This window comes from Trichosurus vulpecula, chromosome 4, assembly GCF_011100635.1.
Source record: "Trichosurus vulpecula isolate mTriVul1 chromosome 4, mTriVul1.pri, whole genome shotgun sequence".
In the NCBI taxonomy this organism is placed as follows: domain Eukaryota; kingdom Metazoa; phylum Chordata; class Mammalia; order Diprotodontia; family Phalangeridae; genus Trichosurus; species Trichosurus vulpecula.
Genome location: NC_050576.1, coordinates 414,930,535 through 414,937,812, shown reverse-complemented (window position 1 = coordinate 414,937,812; position 7,278 = coordinate 414,930,535).

Here is a 7,278-nt window from a genome sequence, read left to right as displayed (position 1 = left end):
TGAAGCAGCAGGTGCTTCTGAGAGCAGGGGTGACCCACCTGCAGACCAGAGAATGTTGAGCAAGGGCTTGAGGCCAGTGGGTAATCTTCTTACCAGAGGGCAGAAGCACCAATATGATTTGATTTAATGTCATAATGTTTTTCTGTAAGCTCCTGGTTACTCTTGTGAGGTGGACTTATTGGGCCTGTCAGCTTTTGGCCAGAATATTGAATTGAGGACACTGGTCTGTGGGTCTGCTACTTTGGAGCTTGAATAAATGCTTTAATTATTCTACCTTCTATTTAGAGAATTCCTTATATCTTGCCATTCTGAACCATTCAGGCATATATGTGATTTTCTTTGAAATCATGAATTCTGCATTCGTGATACTCCTCATCAGTGTTTTTTTTCTGACCACTGCCTCCCTCAATCTCCCCCTCCCTTTTCTCTCTTTTTTCCCCAACTACTTATTCCTCCCTTCTGCCCTGCCATCTATCCCCTTTCCCTTTTCTTTTCCCTTTCTCCTCTTACTCCCCTGTAGAGTAAGCTCTTTTTTGCCTTTTTGTGTTATGTAATTTACTCTATTCTGTCTTCTCCTTTCTTTTTCTCTCAGTACAGTTTTTTCACCCTTTAATACTTTTTATCATAACCTCTAAATTAACTTATATTTGCACCCCCTTTCTATGTCTACACATTCTTAATGCCCCAATAAATATACATTTCCTAAGAATTACAAGTATCATCTTCTTGTGTAAGGATGCAAATATATTAATATTATTTATTTTTTTTCTTTCCTATTTACATTTTTATGCTTCTCTTCAGTCTTGTGTTTGAAGATCTAATGTACTTTTAGCTCTGGTGTTTTTTCATCAAAAAGGATTGAAAATCCCCTATTCAATTTCCATCTTTTCCCCTGGAAAATTATGTTCAATTTTGCTGAGTATTTGGTTCTTGTTTGTAATCCAAGCCCTTTTGACCCCAGGAATATCATATACCAATTCCTATGATCCTTTAATGTAGAAGTTGCTTAGTCCTACATTTTCCTGTGATTCCATGATATTTAAACTGTTTCTTTCTGCCTGCTTGCAGTCTTTTCCTTGACCTGATAATGCTGGAATTTTACTACAATATTTATTGGAGTTTTCATTTTGGAATTGCTTTCAGGAAGTGATCAGTAGTTTCTTTCAATTGTTATTTTGCCCTCTGGTTCAAGAATATCAGCACAGTTTTGCTTGATGATTTCTTGAAAGATGCTGCTCAGACCCTTTTTTTATCATAGCTTTCACATACTCCCATAATTCTTTAAATATCTCTCCTTGATCTATTTTCTGGGTTAGTTGTTTTTCCAATGAGGCATTTTACATTTTCTTCTTTTTTTCATTCTTTTGATTTCATTTGATAGATTTTCAGTGTGCCATACAGTCATTTGCTTCCACTTGCCCAATTCTAATTTTTAAGGCATTATTTTCTTCAGTGAGTTTTTGGACCTCCTTTTCCATTTGGCCAATTCTACTTTTTAAGAAATTGTTTTCTTTAGTGTATTTTTTCCATTTGACCAATTGTATTTTTTAAGAAATTGTTTTCCTCAGTCATTTTTTGTTTTTCCTTTTGCAAACCTTTGACTCTCTCTTGCATACCTATCATTTATTTTCCCAATTATTCTTATACCTCTCTCATTTGACTACTAAAATCCATCTTGAACTCTTCCAAGAAGACTTTTGGGACAGGAAACCAATTCATATTCCCCTTTGAGGTATTGGGTGTAGGGATATTGACAATGTTGCTTTTTTCTGAGTTTGTGTTTTGATCTTCCCTGTCACCACAATAACTTTTTGTGGCCAATGTTCATTTTTGTTTCTTGCTAATTTTTTTGGGCTTATTTCCTTGCTTTTAAAGTTAAGCTCTGCTTTTGGGGCACAAGGAGCAGTGTCCCAAGTTTGTTGTGGTAGAGGCCAAGGGCCTGGTCACTGGTTTTGTGTGCTTTTAGCCTCAGGTACTGGTGGCTGTAGGCTGTAGTGGTCTGGTAGCTTACCTGGTGCTGAGCTGTGGTCCTCATGGCAGTGTCTGGTCTGTACTAAGGCCAAGTGTGGTTTTCTGCATTTCTCCCAGACTACACTGAAGCACATGGAGGTCTGTCTCCTGGAGGATACCTGTTTTCCCTGGGCTGTGCTGGAAGATGCCAATTTCCCTGGGTTGAACACATGAAGGTCCAGTAACTGTAGTGTGCCTGCCTGCCCAGGGTTGGGTTGAAGTCCATGGTGATTTTTTGAGCTAGAGTCTGCCAGTTTGCTGGGCTATGCTAAGGCATATGGAGATCTTAGTGTTGCCATTTGTCTTCTCCACCACACTGGTGCTCAGGATCCCCTGCTGATTTTCTGAGATTGGGCTTCATGCTGGCTTGCTGGGACGCTTCCTTTCCTGGAGTATGCTCCCCTTTTACCTGAGTGAGAACGATCTATCTTGCTGATCTTCCAAGATGCCAGGCTAAAAGACTGCTCAACTCCATCTTTCTTCTGGCTTAGCTGTTCCAGGATATCATCTGGGTCAGTATTTTGTAGTTGTTTGGGAGTGAATATGGGAGAGCAACAGTGATTTACTGCTTACTCCACCACCTTGGTTCCCAGAAGTCTATATTTCACTTTTGTTAATAAAATTGAAAGCAAAGCTGGTATATTTTAATCTTTTCTCTGTGCTCATCGCAGGTAAAATCTATTTGTGCTTGATTTCATGGAACATTGTAGCATTCCCCTCCTCCTCTTCACAACAACTTACTAACATTCATCACTTAGACACTCAAACTTTCATCCTCAGCTTTATTTTCTTTACACATTTCCAATTCATGCCAATATCATATTTCATTAATTTTCTACTTCCCATCTCCCTGTTCTACCAAAATTACAATATAATGCAATATAATAGAGGTTTATTAAGTACCTACTATGTGCAAGGTGCTGTACAAAGTGATGGAAATACATATACCATGAAAAGACAGTCCTTGCTCTCAAAGACAGAGAGGGAAGACAATAGAAAAAAGGAAGCTGAAAAATAGGGGCTGAGAGGTAGGAGAGGATCAAAACCACTCACTAAAGCAGTCACAAAATTAGGCATTGGCTGAGTGTCTGAAACCTCTTTAAAGGGAGACTTTAGGAGGAGGCACTTTTTGTTTGTTTATTTGTTTGTTTGTCTGTTTGTTTTTGCTCCTCATTACAGTCCTCCAGTCAGAGGTACACAATCAACAGAGGGTACTTATAAGTCCCAAAACTGATACAGTCTCCATGATGGTGAGTTTCCTAGTGATAAATCATGCAGCTGAAGGCAAATGAGGACTTCTTGATTGTATAGTTGAGTAGACCTTAGTCATCTTCCAGAACTACACATAATTCACAGCTAATTACTATCATAATTATATATAAATATAAACAAATATAAATTATATATTAATTTCATTTTCAAGTATAAATAATATTGAAATACAAAAGAATTTTAGAATAATAAAAACATGCATATCTGTGAATATAAAAAAGCTTATTTAGAAAAGGGAGTAAATTCTTAGAAAAAAAAATGAAAAACTTTCCTTTTTTGAAATTTACAAGAAGTCCTGTTTAACCAAGCATAATACTATGGTAGGCAAAATATATAAAAGAGAAGTATCTACATACAGTCCTTATTTTCACTTGAAATCTAAGACATAACACTGATTAATGCACTTTTAAAGCAAAAAGGATAAACATATTCATTATATAGGAATAGGATTTTACAAGAATAATGTCATTTCTCAGCCATTTCCAACTTTTGCTGTCAATGTTCTTGCCATTCTCCTCCAACCCATTCTACATGGTCCTGAACTCTCTGCCTCTTTACAAAGCTATATTATTACAATAGTCTCTTTATGCTATGGTAAGTAAATTTTTCCTCATCACTTTTTAGTAATTTTCAAATTATACATACTTCTTCTCTCTTTCTTACTTCTTTTACTGTTTTCCACCATTTGAATGCTAGCTTCTTGAAGGGAAGAGAATTATTGCTTGTTTTTATTTACATCCCAAAAGCTTAATACAGTCACTGGAACATGATAAGCAAAAAATGATTTGTTATTTATTCCTTCATTTATTAATGCAAATTAGCTAAATTTACTGAATAGATGTTATTTGCTGTTTGACTAAAATTTCCTTTACTCTTTTACTCCATTAAATACTCCTGTGACTAGATTGGTTGGTTACTTGGACATCATGTAGATATAGTATAACTGAACAGATAATTGTTTACAACATTTAAAGATTAAAGAAAGTGGAAAGCAAAGAAAATGTTTAAGTGATGTTACTTTAATACTTGGGGTCCAAAAATGTCACAAGATTCTACACGGGGTTAATGTAATTTGAATTATTTTAATGAATGAATACATCTTGAAAAATACATTTTAAAGAATAGCACTAGTCATATAATTGCAGTTTGTCAAAATTTAGAGGAAGGCAAAATGTTAGTATGTTGGCCACTTAGGTAAAAAATATATATACTGGGCTTAGTGTCAGCAGATTTGGTTTCTAGTCCTTTCTTGTCACCAAGTAGCACTGCTACTTTGGATTAGCACTTTAATCACTGGAATGCATATTCCTAACCTTTGAAATCCTCTAGGGTGAGCTGGGACACTGAGGGTTCTTCTAGTTTAAAATTCTATATTCTTCTTCCATTTCTCACATTTTATTGTTATCATAATCTTCTGACAGTTTTGAATATCCAGTCATGATATGTAATTATAATCCTCTGTCACTCATGAATATATAGTTGCAATGTAGGTGAAAACTCCTCAATCTGGTTAAAAAAATATATATAATTTTCTCTCCTGTTTCTTCACCTCCTAAGAAACAAAGAAGTAATCGATATCATTCCCCTGAAATAAACTATTTAGAAAGGGGAACTTAGGCTAGACCTTATAGGTATTCCTGAATCTAAATAATAGGGATTATGGTTAATTTATGACATATGTGAGTCAAGAGGTAGATATCATTGTGACAATTAGTAAAGGGAAAAATGGGTAAAGGCAGGGATTCACTCACTTTTGTATTTTTATCTCTAGAGCCAACTACAGCACTTGGAACATCAGATGAAATTATTGATAATGGCTTGATTGATCAATTATATCACAGATCAGATAAAATTCTTTTGTATTACTCTTCAATCACCACATTACTTCAAGACCCTGGCCACGGAAACTGTGGACATTTTAAAGAATATTTACAATTGATTTCAACTCAACAAGAATTTATTATTATTTTATTTTATTTTTCATGTTCAATGGAGTTCATATATAAACAATCCTGAGACAAATCAATCTCCTTTTAGGTTTGGTGTTTTCCAAGTACTATGTATATAGATGAAATTACTATATGAAATTAAGTAAATATGTTAGACTGCAAGGACACCCTTTATCAATTCATTGAAAATATCTTTAAGACAGCTGTGAAAGAATAAACTGGAGTGATAGGTACTTTTACCTATCACTACATCATTTTATTTCATCTGCTAGGCTTCTATAATTTGAGTGTCCTTTTGTTACACATAATATGAAGATGTAATGCCAACTACTAAAAAATCTTCAGAAATTATTGATGGTCAGTGTTACTTTTGAGTTATTATGAGTACCTATTTTGTCTTCAATACTTTCAACATACTTTTTTCTGAATTCTAGAAGTTATGGGTTCTGTATCTACCCGTTGTTAGTTTTGCAGAACTGAGAATTAATGGATATGCTTCTGGCTGCTTTGTTGTGTCTTTCTCAATATTTCTTATAGATACTAGACAATTCCTAAAATTTTCTTGCAAAATTGACATCAATCAATCTGAGATTTTAAGAATAGACTTTTATAGTCTTTGTCAGCAATAAATAATTTTTATTGTTATTGTATTGTTTTTAATTTTCACCTAAGTTGAATTATTTAAATATTGATGAAAATAAATATTTGAAGGATAAGAGAGATCATTTTGTTGAGCAGAAAATAGAAATGTACCTTAATTTTGACTTCTAAGAATAGTTGAAGTACATTTCAATTTATATTTTTCTACCCACTTATTTGTTTCACTATTTAGTTAAAAAGTGCTACATTTGGGGGGGGTATAGATTACATTTGAAAATATTTCCAATTATAGTCAAATATGACCCTATTAAGAATAAAATCCTACAGAGCAAACTCTTTTGTTAAGAATAGTAAGTTGAAAGACATCAAGAGTCACACTGATATGAACAAGTGTGACAATGTTCAAAACTGTTGTCAATTTATTGATTTCTTGTATCTTCCTAAGCAAAAATATTTTTTAAAAGTCAAATAGTCCATTCCTTCCCACAGAACAACATGAAAAAAATCAAAGACCTTAGTGGGAGACAAATAAAAACAATAACAACAGCAAACCACCAAATCACTCAACAGTTTTTCATGTGGACAGTTCTACATCATGCTTTATTTCTTTTAACCTTTAATAACAGGAAAATCCAGTAAGCTATGGTGACCACTAAGTGATCTAATTAAATGGTTTAATCCTAGTGCATATTTAATCAATATTCAGTAAATGTTAGATTATATTAAAAACTGTATCATAAGGTCAAGTTATATATTAGTATCACAATACTATTAAATGGTATTTCCTGCTTTTAGGTTTAAACACCAAATGCATTCAAATACAATTAAGGTATTTTGCCAAATGCTATGAATGAAAGTAAAAACTAATTCACTCTTGGAATACCTCTATGCCCATTACTGATGAACATTTTCTTTCATGTGTGTACTAAGTATACAAGCACTAACTTCTATATTCATTTTTTTGAGAGAGGAAGGCAGGGCCATCAGGGTAAAGTGACTTGGCCAAGGTCACACAGCTAATGTGTCAAGTCTCTGAGGCCAGATTTGAACTCAGGTCCTCCTGACTTCAGGGCTGGTGCTCTATTCACTGCACCACCTAGAAGCCCATTTATTATTATTATTATTATTTTTGAACTAACTTCTAAAACTGAGTAAAAATACATAATGGGCTTGATAAAATACAGGCTTGCAGATACAGACCTCATAAACATAATTAAGCAATGCTGTCAAATAATTTTACTACAAATTATAATATTACATTTTTTGATTGAAATTTTAGATTAATGTTAAATTCAATGTTAACTAATTTAGGAATATGGTCCTTTCTCTTTATCATTAAACATTTTTTTCCTAATCCCATGTAGTCATTTCTATATACCTAGGTTATAGAAGGGGGTTAACTTTGTCTTTTATTCTTATTATTTTATTGTTCCTTCTCGTAAAGTAA